The sequence below is a fragment of the Macaca nemestrina genome, chromosome 2 (genome assembly GCF_043159975.1).
Source record: "Macaca nemestrina isolate mMacNem1 chromosome 2, mMacNem.hap1, whole genome shotgun sequence".
NCBI lineage: Eukaryota > Metazoa > Chordata > Mammalia > Primates > Cercopithecidae > Macaca > Macaca nemestrina.
The window spans coordinates 13548129-13574638 of NC_092126.1; the positions used below are offsets into that span (position 1 = coordinate 13548129).

The 26510-nt window shown below is 38.0% G+C and overlaps 1 long non-coding RNA gene across 1 annotated transcript in view; it reads right to left on the reverse strand.

Moving 5' to 3' along the window:
- Nucleotides 1–26510, reverse strand: part of LOC112424779 (uncharacterized) — a 336616-nt gene that overhangs the window by 148742 nt on the left and 161364 nt on the right. The window lies entirely within an intron of this gene.

Here is a 26510-nt window from a genome sequence, read left to right on the forward strand (position 1 = left end):
AAAAACAGACCACAGAGGATAAGTTCCCATATTCTTGTTTCCTAGGATTAGCATTTCCGTGACCTCTGCCCTAGGCCAAGCCACCAGCAACATTTGTCTAAATGACTGCAGCAGCCTAAACTAGTGCAAATGCTGGTATTCTTTTCATCCCACGGACACAAACCCATTCTCCATGGAGCAACTGGAAGTGTGTTTTTAAACATGCAAATCATATGTGGTGACATATAAGAAGTTTCAAAACTTTTAGTGTCTTCTTATGGGAGCTGAATAAGATCCTCACTCTTAGTCATGACCAACAAAGCCTTGCCCATATCCTAACCAAACACCAAACCTCATTTCTTACTACTCTCTTCCATTTTCACTCTCCTTCATCCCCTCTAGCTTCATCCTCACTGTCTGAAACATTCTCTCCTCCACAGCTTTGCGTGGCTTGCTCTTCATGTGTCAGATCCCACTTTTAATGTTTCTGCCTTAGATAGACCATTTTCTATTGCTATACCTTGTTATTTTCCTTCATAGAACCAACAAAAACTATATTTTCTTCCTTTGTTTTTTTCCTGTCTTCACCACCAAATAGTTGGCTCTATGAGTTTTGATATTAAAAGAAGTGATTGAGACTTTTTTGCTTCTCTACCTCCACATGTAATGCAGTGCCCAGGCCCTGCACACAGTACACACTCTGTAGCACATGATATACACACAAGAAATCTTTATGGCAGCTGCAGGTTATCGAAAAGATCTAACAGGAGAATTGTCCCTCTAAGGGAGTTAGTTTGAGGACCTCCCCCATATGCCAAAAGTCACAGATGCTCAAGTCTCAGATATAAAATGACATAGTAATTGCATATAGCCTACACACATCCTCCCGTATACTTCAAATCATCTCTAGATTACTCACAATACTTAATACAATGTAAATGTTATGTAAATTGCAGTTAAACTATATTGTTTAGAGAATGACAGAAAAAAGTCTGCACATGTTCACTAAAGATCTAATTATTTTCCAAATATTTTCAATCCATAGTTGGTTGAATCTGCACATGTGAAATTCACAAATAGAGAGGACTAACTATACATGCCATTGCTTTGCATTTCAGGGTCTTGGCAAAGGCAGATGGAGGGAAAAGAAGCCTTGACTAAGCAGGATCAGATCTGGAGATATTTACTTATCTATAGAAGTTGACCACCCCACCCTCAAACATCCCCCGCCCACCACCACCAACACAGACATGATTGGTGTTTTCATGCCCTAAAAAATAAAGGAGTTGGGGCAGCCACCAGTATCATGCCAGGAGGGAGCAGGTCCACTATCTAGCATCTTTTCTTCCCTCTCTCCTAGGAGCTTCATGTTCATAGAGGTTTTTAGTTCTTCTCCTTTGCCAAACTGTGAACTTCATGATGGCAGGGATTGCTCCATTTCTGTACTGTCAGAGCCTCACTCCAGGTCTAGTCCAGAATACATATTAAGAATATGTTTACTAAGCTGAACAAAATATAAAATTTTTGTTTCCAAAGATTCCTGCTCTAGAGAATGACTCAGAGGTCAAGAAAAATCCATGAACCTACAATATCAAAATAATTAGAAGTCATGATACCATGGCATGTAGCAAGCCTTGAATTTTAGATCCATAAATGAAAATTCAAATTTATTTTGATAATATATTGCCTATTTTTTGATGTTTTATAATATGAAAGTCAGCATTTCTTTTGATAATATATTGCCTGAAAGATTTTAACCTGTCCAGAATATTTTTATACTCAAGGAGGCAAATAGTAATTAAAACAATCTTATTTTCTGACTCCCAAAAGACCTTAAGCTCTAGAAATAAGTCTATTCTAGGTTGGGCTAGAAAAAACAAATTGATCCCACTGTGCATAAAAATGGTGCCCTGCGAATCTCAGCAACGTCAGGAACCAAACGGTGCATTGAATAGGAACCTAATTGGAAGGCCTAAAAAGGAAAATTTGGTTGATTGTAATCCTTATATATGACAGAAGTTGGATTTTCTCACCTCAATTGTGCTCTATGGGTATCTGACAAGTCTAAACTGCAGCTTAAAGGAGTTCAATAAATTTCAAGTTGTTTTTAATGTCAAAGGGTTGAATTTAGACAAGCTGTGTTGACTTGAAATTGGACAGCTGGAATTTGTATTTTCAGTTGTTGAAAATTTCAGTGCAGATTTGACCAGTATTGATGATTCTTTATTGATGTGAAGCATTTGTAAAAATAATTGAATTCTGTAAAGCGCCATTCTTTTCACTTTTTTATTTGATGCTTTTTGTTATTGAAAAAGCCCACTGTTTTCTAACGCATTTAAATAATCTACAGAATAGAGGATATAATAAATCAGTAAGAAAGTCAAGATCCAGTGTAGCTTAGAATAAGCTAAACTTGTAATGAGGCTGTTATTAAATGTTAACTTTCCATGGTAGCCGTTTTCTGGGTACTTCACAAATTGCATAATTTGTCTTGTGTTTCTAAGTTCAATGTACAGGTGCTGCAGTGTCAGTAGTGTGGTGGGAGCTGTGATTACAAACAACATTGATATATTCTGGCTATGGCATAGGTCAATGATTCCTCCAGAAAGCCATAGAGAATGGAGATAGAAGTCTCCCTTCCACAACATCTACATATTAAGCAAGACTTATTTGTGTCTATTGAATAGCCTCCCAGACATAAATACTGTCATTAGGGAGTTCTTTGCTATGTTCTCTGAAACATGACTCTCAGAGGAAGGTTGGGATTAATAGGGCATCACGTTATGCTTAATCTTCTTTCGCTATTCCATTTTGTTTTAATCCTATAACATTTGCATTTCTGAAATTAGGATATTGTACCCATTGGGGTGGGACCCAGAGGCCTCATTTGGGTTAGATTTATTATCTACTAAATGACTTTCTTAGCAGATCTTTTTATCTCTTTGTCTGCCAGTTAATCTCAATGCTCTATCTTGAGCAGATTCCATTACAGCAAAATTTATCATTCTTTTTTAAAATTTTCTACATAACTTTTAGAAACTTTCTTATTAATAGTAAACGCTGACACCTTACAACACAACAGAGAAAGATAAGAGTCACACCTTAAATATGGTAAGATGTCCTTGACCCTCAAGTTATCCCCAAGTCCTTGGTTTAGAAAAACATTTCATTTATCACAAAAATCTTTTGCAGGCCCAATGAGTCAAATTCCTGGAACAGGGGACATTAATTAGAGCCATGTTTCTTGTGCAAACTCAGGCTTGGGCAGGGAGTAGTGGAAATGCAAGCCAGGAGAAGAGGTTTGGGTCTTAGGTGAAATAAAACCATAGAAAATTATGTTAACAAATAATTAATAAAGAAGTACAAGTGAGAGGAACTGGAGGCAACAGGAAAAAGCTGGGGGGTGGACACAGAGGTACAACTGAGGAAGCTGTTGCAGCGCCAACTTTGTGATTATTGCTCAACCAGCTTCAATGTTACTTTGTATCTATCAGTTGGCTGATTCTACATGTCCTTTACAACAGTGAATGCTAGGCAGTCTGGTTTGAAATTTTTCTATAGTTTATCACATCGAGCACTGCTATGACTGAGGATGGTGGGGCACAGCTTAAAACTGGTATTGGTAGATGGAGTTGAAGATTGCAGTGTGGGTGGAAGTAAAGATGAAGATAGAGATGAAGATAGAGAAGCTCAGTTTCTTCATTTGTGAAAGGAAAAATAATAATCTCACACTGATTAACAGCATTAGGGCAATGATAAACGTCAAAGGAAATTGTTGACACTTTGTGAATGCTGTTTCGTCAATGCCAGTTAAAGATGGAGGCACCTATTTTCTCCCACATATTTCCTTTTTGCAATTTAAATTCACAGAAATCAAATAATTCATGCTCCCCATTATTTAAAAACACTTATTGCCAAGTTCTGAAGATATGAAAGCTCTTGTCTCCAACAAATGTTCTGTCTGTGGTCGTCTTCTGACTTCTTGGCTGTTCCCATGCAAGAGGCATAAGCATCTAGCATTATTCTAGGTCTGACATATGAATATGAAATTTGCCAATGACAACTCGCCGAGTTACCAAATCCAGCTCTACTGAGAAGTCTCCATAGGAGCCTTGGCAATTATTTGCTCATCATTATTTTCTCCTTTAGTTTATAATTCTCACATGCTCTGAGAGTAGAACAAATGAAACTTTTTATCATGAAAAGTACTCTGAAAACCAAACCAAATTCAAAGTTGATTTTGCCATGGTAAACCATATAAGAATACCTGTATTAAAGAGTCTATCACATCTCCAACTTTGTGCTAGGCACCATGAGCAATACAAGGGAAAAAAAAGACACATATCCCTGTCTTCTGAACATGTCTTACAGCTCTGGCCCCCTAAGTTTTGCCGTTATACAATGTCAGCTTCATATTCGCCTTTCCCTGAAAGGCTGAATGTAAAATGAGAAGTTCAAAGTACAAACCTCTGCATATCTGTAAAACATTCAAAGACAATACCTCTGATGATTATTCAATGACCCTTTATGCAAAGATTCACAAAAGAGTGGTCTTTCTAAACTCAAACTTGAGAGAGCATGCAACCCAAAGTAGAGACAGTTGCTCTTTCTTAGAAAAAAGTAACCTATCAGGCTTTTAGTTTTCCCCTTTTTGTTTTGGGGAAAAACTCAAAATGAAGCCTCAGATTCACAGTTGTTTTCTTAGATTCTTATTACCGCTCTTCTTTTCCCTATATTTATGAGCCTTTGTCTTTGTCCTTACTATATAGTACAGTATATATTTATAGTATTATCTTATATATTTATAGTATTTTTGAAAGATAAATATAAATTGTGACATAGGTATAATCAATAATTAGTTTCTGGCACAAATAGCCAAAGCAATAGTTTAGAGACTCTTCTGTCCATGGCTTCTAATGCCCAAAGAAGAAAAGCAAAAATGGTAGATGGCATTCCAGCGCTTTCATGACCTGTCCAGGCCACACTGCATATTCCCTAATTTTAGCCACATTGATTTATTTGGACATTTCCTAGTTGACCAGGTTGTTCATACTAATATACCTTTGCCTTCATTTTCCTCTCCCCTCTCCAACACTCCCATTCTTGAGCTCTGTGGCAAATCACTTACTCTCCCAATTGTTCAGATCAGGCTTTTTCTGAGTGTTCATGACAGCCCCAGACAGAATTAGGCAATTTCAATCTTTGTTTTTGAATTCTCTAAGACTTTTATTGCATTTTGTAATTCGTCTGTGATGTTTTTAATGTCTCATATATCTACAGTGTCTGCCTTTTTTCCTCCTCTAGACTGGAAAACTCTGGAAGACATGAACTGTATCTTTGCATTTTTATCTCCAAAGTTTAGTGCACAGCTGGACACAGAATAGGTTCACAATAAATATGTATATTAGGGCTGACTAAATTAATGAATAAACAAAAAAATGAACTGGGTTCCGCTATACTACCAAGTTCAAAGTAAGGAAACAACAAAGAAAAACATAGGTGGCTCGTAGCACACTCCAAAGATAAAATACGGAAGAAATTTAATTACTAGTGACAAATAAAAAAGCACTCGTTCTGCCAAAGGGAAGGACATGTGCGATGAAATAAATTATCATCCCAAGAAAGCCTTCCTGAAAAGAAGAGCATGGGATAAGGGGGTTGGGGTAGGGAGTAGTACAGATTTTTCTTTATTCTTATGGGAAGGAAATGACATTAACATGTATGAAAGTCCTGCCTATGCTCCAAGAAACAGACCAAGGCTTCCACATGTAGACTCATCTAATCCTCACTTCGTCCCTAAAAAAAATGTGATATTATCATTATCATTTCAAAATTGTGCTAAATAAAGTCCCTTGAATTTTGAAAGTTGTGCAATTTTAAACATGAAACAAAAGCACCTACTACATTGTCATTTATGATATCTTTACTCCTGGGAAATTTTATGTATCTAGCAGTAATGAGGAAAGGTTATTATTTCTTGAATAACCCATAGACACAACAAAAATACATATTACTTTATTTAGAAGCTTCAGGTATGTTTAATGCCAGACTGATAATATATTTAGAAAGCATATTAGAAAAAGCTAGAGAGACAACAGATGTCGCCTGCTGAGGACGTTTAGCAGGAGGTGACAAGGCTAAATAGAATGAACAAGCCCATGACCTATGCATTAGTGGAAGAGTCTTTGGTCAGACGCTTTTGGCCATATTCATCTGCTATTTAGTCATCTTGATCAGAGCCCTTAGATTAACAACTTTTCATTCATTAAACTAAATATTTACTAAGCATCTACTATATACCAGACACTAAATATGTAAGAGAAAAAAGAGCCGAATGTCCCTGCTTACATGCCGCTTCTCCCTGTACTTGAATCATTGTGTGCATTATTTCATCTGAAGTACTTGCTTTCAGCATTGAAGAAGAATTTCTAGAATAATCATTCAGTCTGATTCATTCATCCGTCAATAAACTACCAATAGATAATAAAGAGTAAACATAATGAGTAAGATAATCTTAGGGAAGGCTAAGTATTGATAAGTGTTATAAGTTGAGTAGATTAAGGGGGAGCATTCGGGAGTGGTGCTCTTATAGTGTTAATAAATAGTCTATTAAGGATTTTTCTCATGGAAAAGCAGTCAAGTCAGAGGGAACAGCTAAAGAAAAGGCCCTATGGCAGGAGGATTCCTGGTGCATTGGGAAAACGGCCATGAAGGCAATGGGCTGAAGGAGAGTATTACAGGAGAGAACATCAGGAGTTGGAAGAGGTGGGTATTGGGGAACCTACAGGCCTTGGTAGGGACTCAGGTTTTGACTTTAAGTAAAACTAGAAGCCAGTGGAACATTTTGAATAGATAAGTAACAGGATTCAATTTGCATTTTTGGAAGCTATCACTGGCTCTTCTATTGAGAATAGACTACAGACGGGGACAAGAAGTGAGGCTAGGAAAGGTTACTGTGATTATCCAGGGGAGAAATGATAGTGTCTCATACCAGAAGAGTACTAGTAGAGGAAGTAAAGAATGGACTAACTCTAGATATAGTCTGGATATTTTGAAGGTAGTGCTAACTGGATTGGACGCAGATTGTGAGAAAAAGTGGCTTGTCAAGCCTGTAATCCCAGCATTTTGGGAGGCCGAGACGGGCGGATCAGGAGGTCAGGAGATTGAGACCATCCTGGCTAACACGGTGAAACCCCGTCTCTACCAAAAAAATACAAAAAACTAGCCAGGCGAGGTGGTGGGCGCCTGTAGTCCCAGCTACTCGGGAGGCTGAGGCAGGAGAATGGCGTGAACCCGGGAGGCGGAGCTTGCAGTGAGCCGAGATCCGGCCACTGCACTCCAGCCTGGGCGACAGAGCGAGACGCCGTCTCAAAAAAAAAAAAAAAGAAAAAGAAAAAGCGGCTTTGAAGGGTATGGGGCCTAAGCAGGTTGAAAGATATAATTGTCATCGCCTAAGAGGGGGAAAGCTCAGGAGTAGGAGGAAGATGGGACATTTCACGTTTGAGGGATCTTTCAAACCTCCAAGTGGACAGTGGGTGGGCATATGAGTGTCGAGTTTGAGCAAAGAAAGGGCTGAGTTGGCTGGTTGGTTAGGAGTCACCAGTATTTCACTAGACTCAAATCACCTAGAAAATATCAATAAAGCAAGAAAAGAGGTCCAAGGATTGAGCTCTGGGCACTCTAACCTTAAGAAAAAGAATCATAATGAAGACCTAGAAGGAGTTGCCACTGGGCTATGCGAATAAAAAGGGTGAGAGTGGAAGGGAGAGTAAGAGAGGCACAGAGAGAGAGAGAGATGGGGGGGAGAGAGAGAGAGAGAGAAAGAGAGAGAGAGAGAAATGGAGTCCTGGAAGTCCAGTGGAAAATGCACATCAAATCAAGGTGGAGGGAGTGATTAACTGGCAAATCAGCTGATGGCTGAGAACTGATCCTCAGATTTAGCAATGGAGAAGTACTCCGTAATGACATCAAAAAGAGCAGTTTCCAAGTAGTATATGCATTTGTGTATGTGTAGCAAGCGGTAGTGGGGTTGTTAAAGCATGATTGAATGAAGTGAATTAAAAGCCAGTTGGGGGAGGGGACTTACAGATGGTGACTTTAATAACTATTTCAAGACATTTTCCTATAAAAGGGAACAAAGAATAGAGGCAATAATTGCTGGGTCATGTCAATTGGGTCTCCAGAAAGAGATACTAAGATAAAGTTAGAAGTGAAATGGATTTATTTTGAGTATCTCTTGTGACATATAAATGGGAAAGGAAGCAGAACTAGACAGAGAGAACCCTCAGGCCATGATGGAGGCCTGAGACCTATGAAAAGAGAAGGGGAAGAAAGGAGAATTACATAGTAAGAGCCTCAGACTGCAGTGCAGCTTAGAAAGTCCCAGTTAGCCCATCAGAGAGATGTGGTGAAATGACTGCCTACACAGTAGTTTCATACTATACAAAAATGGCCAGGTCCCTAACTACCCCCACCATGCTAAGTCTCTGTCTGAGGTCTGGCTGCAAAAAGCAGAGCCTTGGCTCAGACAACTGAGGAAGACCCTGAAGATGCTGCAGCTGAAATCTGTGAACTAGGTGCACTCCTCAGTAAGTTATTTTTTGAAAGAACATCCAAGATGTGCACTTTCATGTATGCTGTTTAAGGTAAATGGAGTCAAGGGATTTTGAGAAGAAAAGATAAAATTATTTTCCTTGGGATTTCACCTTTCAAGTCCCCCCCCCCGAGCCTTGAAAGCTCTGAGATTCAACATAGGCTTCACTGGCCCGGCACCACTGCCTTTTTCTTTCTGTGCTCTTTATCAACACATAAAAAATTGAAAACTGCCCACAGTGAAAAAGCTGGAATGAGTGAGGACCTCACCTGCTTTGTTAGTTACAATCAATTGTCTTCACACCATTGTACATGTTTTTTGTTTCCAATCCATTTTTAATTGTATAAACATAAGGCATGCAAAATGTTTTGATACACAGGTACCTAGTGAAGTGACTGCTACAGTAAAGCAGATTAACATATCTATCATCTCACAACATATCTATCATCTATGTCTATCACGTAGCTATCATTTTCTTTTTTCCTTTGGTAAGAGTACCTAAAATTGACTCTCATAGCAAATTTTGAGTTGACAATACAGTATTATTAACTATAATCCTTGTGCTGTACATTAGATCTCTAGGCTTATTCATCCTATATAACAACTTTTTACCTTTAATCAACATCTCTTAATTTTCCCCACTCCCTTGCCCTAGTAATCACCCCTAACAGGTGCTAGGTCATAGATCTGTGGTTTTGATTTGGATTTCCTTGATAATTACTGATGTTAAGCACCTTTTTGTCTACCCGTTGGCCTTTCCCCCCACCCTGCCTTTGGAGAAGTGCCTGTTTAGATCTTTTGTTCTCCATTGTATCTTCTTGGTGCCCTCATTGAAAATTAGTTAATCATATATGTTTAGGTTTATTTCTAGGCCCTCTATTCTGTTCTATTGGCCTAACTATCTGTTTTTATGCAAATCCATACTGTTTTGATCACTATAACTCTGTAGTAGAATTTGAATCAGAGCATGTGATGCCTTCAACTTTGTCTTTTTTGCTAAAATTGCTTTGGCTATTCAGGGTGTTTTGAAATTCCATATAAATTTATTCCTAGCATGCAATATTGGTTTAACACATGCAAATCAATTAATGTAATATATCACATTAACAAAATGAATGATAAAAATCACATGAATATTTCAATAGATGTAGAAAAAGCATTTGATTAAATTTAACATCTTTTATGATAAAAAGTCTCAAAAAGTGAATATAGAAGGAATGAACCTTTTCTAAGTTCTGCAATTCAGACATTAAATTGCAAGTAACATCAAGGAGGCATACTAGGTGGGCAAGAATCCTCGGAAGTAATAACAACATCTATCTTTTATGAATAAAAATGTCATTGTGGCCTGAAGTCTGTTTGGCTTACTATTCTTGAAACATTTTGTGTATTTTGTGTTTGTTTATGGTGCTTTCAGAGCTTAGGATGGTATTTTAGAAGAATTATACATTCTAATTCATTCATCCATCAGTGAATTTCTATAATAGATGGAGGTTCAGTGTGCCCTGGGTGCTCAGAATGAATATAATGAGCATATAATTTATCCTGTGGTAAAAATGACATTAATATGACCAGGAGATACTGCACAAAAAGCAGAGGGTAAAGGTAAATCATGAAAGATAATTAGAAGTTTACTAGCCACAGAATGTGAAGGACACACCAACTCAATGAAAATCGTGTGTGCAGAGCCAGTAGGGCAAGACTCCTGGACTACTCAGCAAACAGCCAGTAGCTCAGTCTAGACCCTGCAAAACTGAAGAAGGAGCAGACTAGAAATACAATGGAGACCATGTCTGTAAATGCCTTTTATGACATGATAAAGTAGTTTGAATTTTAACTTGTAGAACGTATTTAATCAGATCAGTAGCAAGATAAGAATGAACTTTTACAAGATCAATCTACCAAAGTTTGGAGAATGAATTACAGGATAAAAACTGAGGCAGAATGCTAGGTAGAAGGTTGACGGGAAATATCAAAGCTTAAGTACTCCTTAATAGCTGACCTAATACTGTTAATTGCACAGGGACTTTTCTGAGGACCCTGTGAAGACTTGGATTTAGTCAGCAGCTCTTTTGACATATTGTGTACTCCAATACGTCTTCACCATTAGGCATCATACAGAGACACATGCTTAGTCCAGAAATTGTGAAACAAAATCACTGGGCTTACTAAAGATACCAATGTAATTCAAGCTGTACTGGATCTTACTGAATCGGATTGTTAGTATAGGTGATTCACATCAACATAAACAATCCAAATGTTACTGATTTCTTTTCTCTCTTACTTACACAGGATTTCCTTCTCCTTTTTCTCCAAGTCACAGCCAGTTGTCTGAAAGTCTTCAGGGTGACTCATAGGGGAGATTGACCATTCTAAACATTTTAGTCCAGACATCACCTCCATGGCCTGCTGGGCACTGCTTCCCCTTAACTAGAAACTGCCTTTGTTACACCAGAGCTACCCTAGAGCCAGAGCTACAAGCTGGTCTTTGAGAAAGAAGAGGAGAATGCCTTCTTCCCTTTGACATATGTTATGCTAGATGGTTATCTTAGTTTTGGTTTCTAGAAGCAGAGCCTGAAACAGCTGTTGAGTTGCACATGATTTATCGATGGAGTGTTCTTGGGAGAAGGGGAGTGCAGTAACTAGGATAGGGCAGGAGAAGGAGTTGAGCAAGGATGTAGTTTCAGCTAAAGATTAGCTTCATGCTGATCCAATGGGGTGCTCTGGTGCAAACTACACCACTGAGTTGGCTCCCCCTTGAGGCAAAAGGGTAGCTTCTTATATAGCCATTTAATTTCATCATTGGCTAAAGGCCGCTAGGGTAAGAAGTGGGAGTATGTGCATAACCCCTGGAGCAAGGCAGTCTTTGTATGAATGAAGGCAATTTTCTGAAAAAGGGGGCAAGTATGAGCCATTAGCAGCCAACACTCAGGGAAGCTGGGGAATAGGTTCACTAGCTCAGAAAAAGGGGATCTGACCAGGGCATCAACAGCATCCCCACTCTGTGGGGTTCAGTGTCATTCAGCCTAAAGCCCAGGTTACAAGGTTTAATAAAATAGCTCCTGCTATATTCATTTACATCACTACTGCTTTCCACAAAGAGCCAGAAAACATGAGAATGACATAGAGTGAAATAGGATTGTTCTTTCTTCCTAACAACAAGGATGGGCTGGTGACAATGTGTATCACTTGCTAGAAAGGAAAAGAAGCTTGAGGTAAAAGAATTTTGGGATTTCTACAAATACCTTACAGGAATGGCATATATTATGTGTGGTACATTACAACGATGACTTGGTTTTTAGCCATCTCCTGCGTCCTTGTTTTGTTCCATATGACATTGCAGTTTTTCTCACTAAACTGAGAGGGTCTACTTTCCTATCCTTTGAATTTGAACAAATCTGTGTCTTGCTTTGGCCAAGAGAGTGTGGCAGAAGTTCCAGTGTCCCGATTCTGGGCCTGCATCTAGAGGCTTTATGTGTCTCTATCCGCTTTATTGAGCCTCTGCCATCACAATGAAAAAAACACGGTGAGGCTATCCCAGTGGAGAATAAAAGACACATGGAGGAGAGCCAATTCATCCCAGATGTCCCAACCAAAGCCATTCTAGATCAGTCAACAGCCAGCCAAACCAACTAAAGACTCATAAGTGAGCCCAGCCAAGATCAGCAGAGTCACTTAATTGTGTTCCAGCTGATCCCCAGACACAATAATCACTTATTCTTGCACAGCACTATGATTTGTGATCATTTTATATCATTATGGTGGTTAGATAATTGTTATAGTAGATATGCAATGAACATTTGTTGCATATGAATCAGTGTGTTATATCACCAAAGAGGCAGAGAACTACACCATATGAAAGAGCTGCACTGAAGCCAAGAGGAGAAATTTTATTCCCCATTCTCACTTTCAGAAGTATGTCCAACCAAGGCAATATCAAAAAGTTTGGAATCAGCGATATTGCTGGAGGAAATTACACTAATAGACCTCTGCAAAATGTTCCCTGCTCTAACAATCTACAATATCTGAGTCTTGGCATAAGCACAGTTGGAAGGAGAATAACAGCGTCAGAGTAGAGCTACAATGCAGAGGCTAGCCATTAGCATGCACCATGCACAGTGCTCAGTCTCGATATATTCTGCAAGTATTTCAAGCCAGCCCTGCGTGTTCCTTTTCTCCATCTCTCCATAGCTGGCAACCACAGACAATTAAGTGAAAAGCACTTAAAAACTGGAGCCTCTGAAGCATTCTTTATGTCTGTCTCAGTCTCGCTAGTTTCATGGGCCCATTTTTAATTTTGCCTGGCAGCACGACATGAAAAAAAGGAGGTAAATCAAAGAGTTACTTTTTATGAGGCCTTTGAGACTACACCAATAAGTAATTCCTACGGTTTTTTATTTATTCTCTTAGTGTAGGCAATTTCACTTTTGCTTGGATTCTTTTCCTCCTTTTGCTTTTTGAACCACCTTCTCTCCTGCTCTCAGCTCCATTATTTCCAAGTAGGATATGGTATCGGTTAAAATAAATACACTGCACACCCCACCTCTAATGGTTAATTTTTGCTGTATTCGCAACACAGCACTCCTTCTCTGGCTATGCATATCAAGTTTCACACTGAGAAAGTTTGAAAAGAAAATTTTCCTCAGTAAGAGATAATTTTCTGCCCGATGACCCACCCTACATGATAACTCTTGTGAGCATCCAGCCATATCCTTCATTTTCTTTTAACCCCAAATAAGGATCGCTCTATATAAATGCAGTGAGTTGGAACATGGAAGCACCTTATAAGTGAATAATTAGTCCTGGCAAGACACAGGTCAACAGGAGAAGCTCTGTGATTTTAAATGGGTGAAAGAAGTGCACACTCATCCTTTATCCCAGGTCTATCTCTGCATCTGTCTCTACCCAGTCTTGGAAAGCTGATTCTTCCCACCTGAAGAAAGTCCCTGCATGTCTCCTGCTTGTATTACCTGTTCTTAATCTGCTTTGGTGTCAGGACCAGGCAGGGAGCCAGCAGAACACTTGCATAATCCAGGCTCTTGGCAAATCCCCCGATACACATATGTACACGAACACACTAGCACAGGCATAAAGGCTAAACTACAAGAAAAAAATACTCCCTTGCCTCATTGCCATATCCATGGAATAGATAGCAGAGAGCAGGATGACAGAGACCTGAGGTGGGGCCCCTGAGGTGTATGGGTGAGGAGAATATTTTAGAGCTTCATGTACCCTTCCCCTAGGTGGGCACAGCCTGGACATGGGCACCTGTTCAGGCCACTTCTTCTGCTTCCCAAACCCACTGTAACCCTCTAATACCTTACTCCCATCTGTAGCAGGGATGTTTAACCTTTTGTGGATGTATAAGTCTCTTTGAGAATCTTTTGAAAGTCACAGGCATTATTTGCAGACATGCCTATATGCACAGGCATCCAAAAGTCTGTCTACTACATCAGTTGTGCCATGGCCCAAAAGATCTACACACAATTATCTTTCCACTAACGGTGCAAATGTCGTTGTCTCATTCCCTTGCTGTTTGCCAATCTCAGCTCACCCTCTTCTGGTTTCTACTCTCTTGTCTTTGGTTGATAGCTTTGCCCTTTACCAATCTGTATATTTCACTACTCAGTTAGAGCAGATTGCTTCCTATAGGGGAGCACAAATGTCATACCTAGACCTTATGAAAATGTGTTTTCTCCAGCACTTGGGGGTCTTCACAGCACGTGACATTCCTCAGGATGCCACATCATAGTGATTTTACAAACTAAAATTCATTAGAAAAATGAGAAGTTGCCTCCAGAGTCAGACTGCTTTGGTCTAAAAACTGTAGCACTCCCTAGCCATAAAATAACTTTGCTGAGGCTCAGGTTTCTCATAGTTAAAGAGGAATAATGATAACAACTTTCAGAGTTTTAGAGGTAGTTAAATGAGACAATCCTTGCAAAAGACCTTAAATTGGGGCCCAGCAACAAATGAGTGCAAAATGAACTTTAGTATTTTATTATTGTTGTTGCAATAGAAAATCTTTAAAAAGAAAAATTAAATCATATTTAGCCATAATTATTTATATCTATACATTAATATAAGAAAATTATATACAAATTGTTTCATATGAATGACGACTGATGTGTCCAACTCCTTTGGCATTTTTAAGAAGCTGAACTAAAGTGACTCAGGACTCCTTCATGTTCTCTGGAACTTCAACTCTGATATTCATAACTGAGATTTGTTTCAAGTTTTGTTTTCTGTACTCTTATTCTAAGGTTTTGGAATCAATGTTGTGTTGGCTTTTGAAAAATAATTTGGAAGATTTCCTTTTATCTCTCTGCTTGGGACCAATTTAAATAGTATTGAAGTTTCTGTTCCTTGAAGGTTGAAAGAATTCACCCGAGAAACCATCTGTGCCTGGCACTGCTTTGAGGGAGAAGTCTTTAAAAGTTTCTCGATATCTTGCATGTTTGCACATGCATAGTCTTCTACATCTCCCAGGTTTAATTTTAGTACTTTGTATTTTCCTAGAAAATTACCCATTTCAAATTTATCTGAAGAGAGTTTTGTAAAATGTTCTTTTAAAATTCCCATGCTTGCCTCTGTATTAATGGTTATTTCTTATTTCTAATTCTGTGTATATTCTCACTTCTTTCTTTACCCACCCCACTTTTTATTTAGTTGACTGGGTAAGCATGGGGTTACCTATGTTGTTTCACTTGGTTTTCCAAATAAGCTCTTAGGTTTAGTTACTAAGTCAGCTGTGTTCTATTTTCTAAGAAACCCATTTCTGTGTTAATTTGATTATTCCCTTACTCATGCTTTTTCTCAAAGTTACTTGCTCTTCTTTTCACTAACTTCTTGATATAGATGTTTGTATATTTATTTTCCTTTATTCTTATTTATTAATGTAAGCAATGGCTGTCTCATATGGCTTTTAATACATAGTATTATTACTAGTATTATTGTTATTGGTCATATTATTTTATTTAAGTACATTAAAATATCTGTCTTTATTATCTTAAAAGTGAGCATTGTTTGAAGAAATTTTTTTAATTTTAAAGTAATACAGGCATATCTCAGAGATACTGTGGACTTGGTTCCAGACCTCTGCAATAAAGCAAATATCGCAACGAAGGAGTCACATGATTTTTTTGGCTTCCCAGTGCATATAATAGTTATGCTTATACTATATTGTAGTCTATGAAGTGTATAATGGCATTATGTCTAAAACTATATACATACCTCAATTTAAAACACCTTATTACTGAAAAAAACACACTAGCAATCACCTGAGCTTTTGGTGAGTCATAATCTTTTTGTGATGGAGGGTCTTTTCTTGATGTTGATGGCTGCTGACTGATCAGGGTGGTGGTTACTGAAGGTTGTGGTGGCTATGACAATTTCTTAAAATAAGAAAACAATGAAACTTGTTGCATCAGTCGAATTTTTGTTTCACCAAACATTTTTCTGTAGTATGCAATGCTGTTTGATAGCATTTTATCCACAGTAGAACTTCTTTCAAAATTGGAGTGAATTCTCTCAAACCCTGCTACTGCTTTGTCAACTAAGTTTTTGTAATATTCTAAATCTGTTGCTGTCATTTCAACAATGTTGCCAGCATCTTCCCCAGAAGTAAATTCTATCTCAAGAAACCATGGCCTTTGGTCATCCATAAGAAGCAACTGCTCATCCGTTAGTTTTTCTTCACAAGACTGCATCAATTCAGTCACACCTTCATGCTCCTCTTTCAATTCTAGTTCTCTCACTACTCCACCACATCCTCCACGCAGTTACTTCCTCCACTGAAGTTTTGAACCCTTCAATGTTATCCGTGAGGGCTGAAATCAACTTCTTCCAAATTCTTGTAAATTTTGCCTTGTCTCATGGACCATAAATTATCTTAGTGACATCCAGAATGATAAATCCTTTTCAGAAAGTTTTCAGTTTATTTTGCCCAGATCTGCCAAAGGAATCACTATCTATGGCAGCTACAGCCTTACAAAATGTATTTCCGAAATAAGATTTCAAAGTCAACATCACTCCTTGATTCATGGGCTCCGGAATGGAAATTGTGTTAGCAGACATGAAAACTACATTAATCTTTTTGTACATCTCCATCAGAGCTCTTGGGTGACAGGTATGTTGTCAGTGAGTAGTATCATTTTGAAAGAAATCTTTTTTTCTGAGCAGTAGGTCTCAAAGATCACATCTGATTTTTACAATTTGGTGGACTCTCTTTTTGAAAAAGTTTAAAAGTACTCAATTATAAATTTAAATACAGTTATAGAGAGGGGACTTGGATGAGGCCCATGTAGTAAGGAGCCCTGAAGCTTCAACTTTGTCAGTTTCATAGTATAATAATCTACTTCTGCTCCTGTGATTTATATTCTGATCCCATCTTTCTTTGTCTTCGTCTTTCTTTTTCTCACTTTCTTATCTGCTCATTTACTAGATAGTTTATTGAGTGCCTACTTTGGGCAGAACACTATGCTAGGTATTAAATACACAGAGACCTTTTGTAAAAGTCCCTTCCTCTAACCAACTTTTAAACTTTGGTGTTCTTTGGGATTCTGTTCTACATCTGGTTTTGCTCTTACTCAAGGGTCTCTAGGAAATCTCATCCAATTCCATAACTATTTACATAGTCTCTCTCTACTGAAGACTTCCAAATATCTCTATCTCCTTTTGCAATCTACATACTATCTGTGTGCTAATGACTCTCAAATATCTATATCCCATCCAAATTTTCCCACTTGACTTTGACACCCGTATATCTTACTCTTTTCTGGACATACATACTGGGTTGTCACAGATAGGTCATATTCAACATATCCAAAGCCCACTGCAATTCACTTCTTCCTTTTATAGGAACACCGCAATCATTCAATTGCTAAACCATAAACTTCAGTATCATCCCCAACTACCCCTGAGCCATGATGCCCTGCATGTCATCACCAAATCTGAGTCTCCTATTCAGTGGTCGACTGAATAGTAGAGTACACTTTACGACTCTAATAGTAGAGTACACTTTACGACTCTGACTCTTTTAGCAGTATACACCAGCTTTGTACCAGTGGCTGGGGGGAGGGGAGGGCTCTTGCCACCACTCTTTCACAATCTCTCTGCCTCAACTGATTTCCATTCTCTAGTTTAATCTTCATTTAACTGAAATCTGATTATTTCTCTACCCTGTCTAAAGCATTCAGAGATTTCCCATGTCCCCTCAAGAAGAAAGCTGAATTCCACAGTGTGACATAAAAGACCATCCTGATCTGGCTGTTTACCCAGTCAGTCTCTCTGAACTACTGTCTCTTTCAACATTAGACTGCTTTCCGTGTCTCAAATACACCTCAGTCTCTGTCTCCAGATCTTTTAGAGGCGATCTCCTGTGCCTAGAACATTTGCCTCTTGCTCTTCTTTTCCATTCACATTATATTGATAGGCTTTGTTTTACTACTATTTACTAATGTCATCCTGTTTTATTCTGTTTCCATATGTTCTTTTTTCTTTAATTGTGTCTTTGGTCACATTGGGGAAGTGACTGTGAAGGTACACTTCTATTAATAGTAATCTGTAGGGAGATTTAGTGTGTTTAACAGGCTGTCTGAACTTTTAAAAAGTGTCTGATTTGTAGCATTTGCCAAATTGATTTTATAGATATTAGCACCATGGCCAATGACTTCAAGCTACCACCATAATGTCACAGAATAGACAGCTAAGAAAAGTTGTGCACAACTGGCCCTCAGAAGTCAGTGCAAGCTGGTTTCAGTCCCTTACTACCATTAAGGTTTATAAAATGTAATTGAACCTACAATTTTCTAATATCTTTAAAGAATAAACTAGTATCTGTTAAGTTCACCCATGCAAAAGGAAGAATTTAACACAAAAATCCTTTCCTAACCTCTTCTCTTAGCTTCCTGAGTTTTATTATTTCATTTTGGAATATAGGTTATCATAATGTATTTACATTATGCATTATCTCGTGTTATTTTTTGACATTGGCTTGCAGATTTAAAACTCTATTTGAAACCATTATTTTATATTTAACTCAGTGCTTGGCTGATTTGAATTATTTTTGCCATAAAGGAGTGAGAAGAGCATTTATACATAGTCATGCTTATGGTAATTTATCACCCAGCAGCCTTGTGATGTTTGGATTGTGCGTGGGTATTGTCTTTTTTGTGCTTTCTCCTATGGTGATGGCAATACAAGCAACAAGTCACTGGTAAATTACTATGTTAGTTCACTGCCCATTCATTTTTCCTATTGTATGTCTTAATTTTAAGAATAAAGAACTAGCAGTATGCTGGGCATACTAGCAGTATGAAAACATCTCTGGTCTGTAGAAATAGAGGGCTACCATTCTTGTTTGTCAAGAATCAACGCACCATCTGTTCTTAAATGGAAAGTTTGTTTCAAGGCACACAATTTATTCTGAGTAATTACTGAGTAATTTATTATGTTAAATCAAATTTTCACCATGGAAACATTCAAACTCTGGACTAAATAGTTTTGCTTTTAAATAACAACCTAGTATTGTCTGACAACTTTATGTAAAAAAAAAAAAAAAAAGTGCTTCCTTTACCTCCATGTTTCTAGAATAATCAGTTTGAGCCAAAATTACCTACTTACTTCAATCTCCCCTCCAAATTATTGGTATTAGCTTTCCTTTGGTCTCTTCTTCTCTTATCTCTATTTTTAACATAGCTCTCTAGGTAGCTATAATATCTCCGATATTGAAAGTGCATATTATTGACAATTTACTTTGTACGATGTAATTATTCTTGCCTAGCATTATTAACTAAATCTTTATAATTGATTCCTACTTCACTATTAGTGAGATATTAAGTTTCTTGAAGGTAATGGCAGTAGGACTTAGTGAAAAGGAAAAAAATAATATTAAATCAGACAAACAAGTAAATTTCTGTCTTCACCACATTTTAGCTGTGTGGCTTTGGGCAAGATGATTTATCTCTCTGATCCACAAAGAGATTAAGAGGGGATTTTTAACATATCTCTCTGGGTAGCTATAAGGATTATCGGAAATATGTAAAACACCTATTCCAGAGCCTAGAACTGTTATCAATAAATATGAGCTTCTTTTTTCCTTTGTCATTTGCATTGCCCTATGGGTATCTCAGTTGATTAATGACAGAACTGTCATGGGATATATTCTATAAGGCTTTGAAATGTCCATTATTCTATAAGGCTTTGAAGCTATGTTTCAGGGGGCAAGAACTGATAAATACCCCTAAGTCCAATACTATCATCTGGGTTACAAGACAAAGCACACCTTTACCGTGTCTGCCCAGGTGTAAGTCCACTAAGATTGGGCTCTGAGTTGAGAAGTTCATTGATTAATAATAACTTATATTTGCAGATTTTACTGCACAGTAAGCAAACTATTTAAGTCAATTAAAAAGTAGAAATATGAGGCTCAGAGAGGTTAAGAAATTTACAAATGATCGCACTACTAGGACGGTCAGAGCTTTAACAGAAATCAGGCTTTCTTGGGTCAGTCCTGCCATCTGTTTCTGTAACATGTAGTATTCATGTATTAATTACTACATAAATATATGGCAATCTTAGTTTTGTAGGCAGTCCATTTCCAGAATGTCCTATCACTTCCTTGTTACTAGCTTCTTTTTCTGGGATGCTAGGTTGAGCTCACCTCATTAAGGAATGATTGGCCAGGCTCTGCTAAGCTCACCCGTCTCTGCTGAACCACTAAGCCAAAAGCCAGACAGAATTTCTTTTCCTCTGAAGAAAAACTACCTTACAACCACCTAGTTCTTACATTGTAATTGCAGTGCAGGTGTAGTTATGGGACTAAATCGGCAGAAAAGAATGGAATTCATAGAAACTTAGGAGCTTTAAGAAACTAAACACATCAACTTTCTCATCCCACCCCTTGCCAGACCTCATTACATAAGAGGAACAGCAGTTCGAATTATCCAAACCAAAAACGTATCACTGGTTAAGTCACTCTGATTATTTGTGTAAGAAAATAATTACACCTAATTACAAGCAGGGCTGAGGTTTTGCTTTCCTAATGAAACAAAGGGGGCAGGCGTAATTTCAAGATCTCATTATCCAGCTTCGGATAAGACTTCCAAATATACTACCAAGACACTTCCTGCTGGTATTTTACTACTGTGTTGATTTGGACCCAGTAAGGTCTTCATGAGAGTTTGCTAAAATAAAACTCCACTTTGGATGCTGCTTCTCCTGTGTGACTTTTGGAATTCTGCTGAGATATAAAAAATAGAAATAAGTGGGAAGTATCTAAAGGACTGTCAGTGTGTATTCTCAGTGTTCCAGGGCAAAGAAAAAGCCCTGTTTCTATTTATAAGTAAGCTGACTCTTCTGAGATATTTTAAGCAATGATGCAGCCAAAGTTCCAGTCCAACTTTATTTCTGAAATTTCATTTTTCCAATTCAATTTTTGGTGAGGGTTTTCTTAAAACATAGCTATTTAATCCAATTTCTGAAATAATATTCTTTGTTGGCAAAATCAGATAGCAAAAGGGAAGTAACCTGAGGTTAAAGGAGAAAGAAATATGCACACATGGGGAAAGCTTTAGTGAAGAAAGGCCTGAAGGATAAGAAACTTTTGGGAAGGGCTGAGTAAGGGAGATTCTGGAAGGCTAAGAATAAAGGCATGAGGCACAGTAGCATCAGAAAACACAAAAACACAAGAACTTTTATGATTATACAGTGGAAAAAGAAACTGTCCCACAAAGAAAAAATAGAACTGTGTGGACTAAGGCTGTACCTAAAGTATTACACAGGCACTTTGTCAACAGAGAAAGATGAAATCAGAGCAAATGAAATATTGAGAAACAAATGTCGTTCTTTGTCCCTTTATTTATTTTAAAATTACATATTATGTACTACTTGTTTTTAACTTTTGTTATAGGTGTGTTTTATATTTATTTCTTTTACTTATTTACTGTTGATGCTTTATTATTCATGAAGTAAACTTTGCTTTAGAAAAATGAGTGTGGCTGTGGTGAGCAGGATCAGGGTGGACCAAAGGGAGGGCTTAGAGGAATAGATAATGTTGAGAACCTCTGTCATGCTCTGAGAAAGCCAGAGAGAGGAAATTGAGAGGGGTAGGCTAGGCAGGGCTAGCACCCAGGGGTTACCTTAGGAAAAGAGGCTTGGTGGGGACAGACTTATCTGCAGCAGGAAGAAGTAGTGACTGTGGTGGGACAGAGGTTGTCCTTGCCCAGTGGTGTGTCCAGACAGGTAAGTGGAGAAAGACAAAAGAGACCCTCAAAACTAGTGACAGCCAGAGATATTCATGGGCTTTCAGTAATGGAGAAACCTATTATGGGATAGCAGTTCTTGAAACTGAAGTTAAGACTCACGCTTCTACTCACTCATGCAAGAGGTAGAGTGGATGAGAAGTAAATCCCAAGTCTCAGGGGGAATGAGAGCAGAGAGATCACATGATCTAGTCTGAGGAGAGGGTAACCTTTAAAATGACTGAGTGAACAGTCAGTTAAATGTTGTCCTGGTAAATCTCAGAAGGCCTTAGGGAACTTAGTAAGAAAAGTTGGGAATGTTGAAGTGTGATACTTACCTCTTGAAGACTTTGATAAAATTCCCACATTATGACATTTTGAGTTGAAACTGGCATATCTAGAAAAATAAGGTGGGGGAGAGGTAGACTGCTTTTCTATCAGAGACTCTTTAGGCTAAATGATTGTAATTCAAGTGGTTATGATTCTAGTGACTTGGAGCTAAGCAAAATCGGAAAAGACAAATTCTCTGCCTGAGCCTAGGATTAGTGACTACAAAGATAAGGAGGTAAAAACAAAAGAAGAGCATTGATATTCAGAGAGGCCAAACATCAAGAACCCTCCCCTGTACATTATAGTGTACAGACACACACTGAGGAAAGGAATATATGTTCCCACTGTGGAGAATAGACAACTACTGCAGTCTGAGAGCCAGTAGAAGGTTAACGGTGCCTTCCTTATCCATTCTTTTGTTTTAGAATTTTGCCAAGATGCAACCCTTTGGGCTGAAGGCTGGGGGGATAGACAGGGTATGGCCCTATTCCAGACTCAAAAATGATGGTTCCATGGGATCTCCAGCTTTGGTTTCTAACTCTTGAAGTTAAGCTAATGGAATTAAGTAGAAATTCAACCAAGTTTTTACGGTTTTTTTTTAACTTCCAAAAATGTTTAGTTTGGATCGCTCAAAATGAGAAGTAATCTCTAGAGACCTGAATCTTCTAAACAGTACCACTCCTAGAAGAGGAGTCTTCACATTTTCCCCTCGTAGATGTGGCAATAGAAGGAAATGAATGAGGAAGATCTTCCCCTCCTAAGAGCAAGAAAACAAAGATCAAAAATCTCATTCCAATACCCAGGCCATGAGTCTTTGTTACTCTAGCCAACATGATGTTTGCTACATACCATTTCCTACTGATCTTGTTCCTCACTCTCCCCTTTATAAAATGAGAAATTTTGTTGCAATTATTTTTTTTTCTCCAGGAAAATAGGTGAGTTGACAAAGCAATGTAAAGAATAGTTATAGGCTGTCAAATTACAAGGCATTTCCACCAGAGTTATCTGTGAAATGGCCAAGTCCAGAGACCCAAGATTTAAATCCATATTCTGCAATGAAAGAAGATTCTTACCTCATCGAACTGAGAGGTGAAGCCAACTGGACTTCCTGGGTCGGGTGGGGACCTGGAGAACTTTTCTGTCTAGCTAGAGGACTGTAAATGCACCAATCAGCACTCTGTAAAAATGTACCAATCAGCACTCTGTGTCTAGCTAAAGGATTGTAAATGCACCAATCAGCACTCTGTAAAAAACACACCAATCAGTGCTCTGTGTCTAGCTAGAGGGTTGTAAATGCACAAATCAGTACTCTGTAAAAACGCACCAATCAGCACGTTGTCTAGCTAAAGGATTGTAAATGCACCAATCAGCACTTTATAAATAGACCAATCAGTGCTCTGTAAAATGGACCAATCAGCAGGATGTGGGCGGGGCCAAATAAGGGAATAAAAGCTGGTTACCCAAGCCAGCAGTGGCAACCCACTGGGGTCCCCTTCCATGCTGTGGAAGCTTTGTTCTTTCACTCTTCACAATAAATCTTTCTGCCACTCACTCTTTGGGTCTGCACTACCTTTATAAGCTGTAACACTCATCGCGAGGGTCTACGACTTCATTCCTGAAGTCAGCGAGACCACAAACCCATTGGAAGGAAGAAACTCCAGACACACCATCTTTAAGAGCTGTAACACTAACCGTAAGCGTCCGCGGCTTCATTCTTGAACTCAGCCAGACCAAGAAGCCACAAGAAGGAATAAATTCCAGACACAGAACTATAGTGCCAACTACCTGCTTTGTTGCAGTCACCTATAAACTCCAGTACCAAACACTCCATTCTTTGATGATTTTAGTGCTTAGCTCTACCACTGCTCCTGTCATAATCCTTGGCGAGCCGTTTATTCACTGGAAATAAATTTAGTTCCTTGACCTTCTGTCACCTAATGATCTTATACTTTATTCCATTCTGTCATACCCTAAACCTTTTCAGTATTTAGGTAATTTTTATTGTTGAATCAGATTATAGTGACTAGATCATAATTTATTTATTCTCTTGGTGAGTTTTTTATAATTTGTGGCTGTTATGAACAAAGCTGCTCTATGTTATCCCATTACCTTCTGACTGAACGTTGTTTCTGATAAAAAATACTCTATAGTAGATAGATATCTAACGACTTCCCCCACCTAACATTATTTCATATTTCTTCTATCACACACTAATCTTGGTAGGGCTAGTGCTGTGAGGAAATTTTGCAGATATAAAAGTCCCAAGTCAGTTTATCTTAAAATATGGAGATTATCTGGAGAGTTGAACCCATTTAGAAGAGTTTTCTCAAGCTAGCACATAAGGGGAAGTTAGAGAAATGTGAAGCCCTAGAATTCAACACACCATTGCTGACTTAAAGATGGAGGAGGACTCATGATAAGGAATGCAGACAGCCCCTAGAAGCTAAGAACAGCTCCAAGGTGACAGCCTTCAATGAAAGAGGGCATCCGTGCTATAGCCACAAGAAACCGAGTTATGCCAATAACGATGATGAATCTGGAAGAAAACCCTCAAGCTCCAAATGAAGATGCAGCCAGCCATCACCTTCATTTTAGCCTAAGAAAAGAACCACTCAGCTATGCTATGCCATGTAGTCTGACCTACAGAACTGAGTCAATAAATGAGCATTGTTTTAAGCCTTTAAGTTTTTGGTAATATGTTACACAGCAAAATGAAACTAACACATCATCTATAACTAATTATTCTCTCTTTTAGGTAAACTCTTAATTTTATGATTGCTTTTAAGATTTTGGCTTCACTTTTGGTTTTCAGTATTTTGAATAATATGTGCCTAAGTGTGAATGTCTTTGACAGTATCCTAATTGGGGTTTACTGAGCATCCTACACTTATGGCTTGCTTTTTTTCCATACCTGTTATTTTAGATTTAGTGACTACATGTGCAAGTTTGTCCACATGGGTATATTAGGTGCTGCTGAGGCTTGGGGTGTGGATTCTGTCTCCCAGGTAGTAAACATTGTACCCATAGGAGTTTTTAAGCCGTTGTGCCCTCCCTCCTTCCCCACTGCAGAGGTCCTTGGTGTCTATTTTTCCTATCTTTATGTCCATGTGTCCTTAATGTTTAGCTCCCACTTATAACTGAGATTACATGGTATTTGGTTTTCTGTTCCTTACATTCAAAAAGTTTGGCTAATTTGTCATCAAATATTTTTTCTGCCCCATCCATTCTCCATTCTCCTCTTATACACACACATAATAAGGTACTTAATTCTTTCTATAAGGTCATAAAACTCTGGGGGTTTTTTTCTTACTTCTTCTCCTTGCTTTAATTTGTATTAATTCCCAAACTCTTATCCCATTTTTCTTTTTTACCTAGAGATTAGCTAATATAACTATGATTTTTATTTAAAGCCCTTGTTTGCTAATTCATACACTTAGTTCACTTCTGTGTCTGTTGCTATAGACTAAATTTTCTTTCGACCTGTAGGCCATATTTTCATATTTCTTTGATGATTATTTTCTGACTAAATCCTATTGCCCCTTCTGAATCAAAATCAAAAATCAAAATCTGAATCTGAATCAAAATTGAATCAAATTTCACCTCAGCAGTACATGTGACTTCACCTGAACTCTCCTTCCCCATTCTTACACCCACTGAAAATCAGCCAGAAGGATCCAATTCTCCCTTGTTAGTGTCTCTTCGGACCACTGGGACATCAATGAGAGTTGCTAAGGAAGCGATCACTACCTTAAATTCAGACAATGTGGGCTTTTAACACAAGCTTTTCTATGAGCTGAGATACCTGAAACAAGTTATGCTTAATTTCTCCTAGTGCTATAACAATACTCTATTGAAGTAGATAATAAAAACTATATTATGTATCTTTCAAAGATTAAATGGATGATTACATGAGGATCTTAGTGCAGTATTTGGCATATTTTAGATGCTAAATGAAAGTAATTACTGTCAGAATTAAATAAAATGATGAATATGAGGCCATAGAGTTTATCAAGAGAATTTTTGAATTTTTTATAATTTCAACTTTTATTTTAGTCCTAAGAAGTACATGTGCAGGTTTTTTAAATGGGCATATTGGGTGATACTGAGGTTTAGGGTAGAAATGATCCCATCACCCAGGTAGTTAGTGTAATATCCAATAGTTGGCTTTTCAACCCATGCCCCACCCCCGCACCAGAACATATATTAATCACCAACTATATTCCAGCTTGTTCTAGATACAAAAATTCAGCAATAAACAAGTGTGACATGGCTTTTTCCTCAAGAAATTCACATTTTTACAGAGGAAATAGAAAATAAGCATGCAAACAAATACATAAACTAGATAATTTCAGGTTGAGAAATGGGAA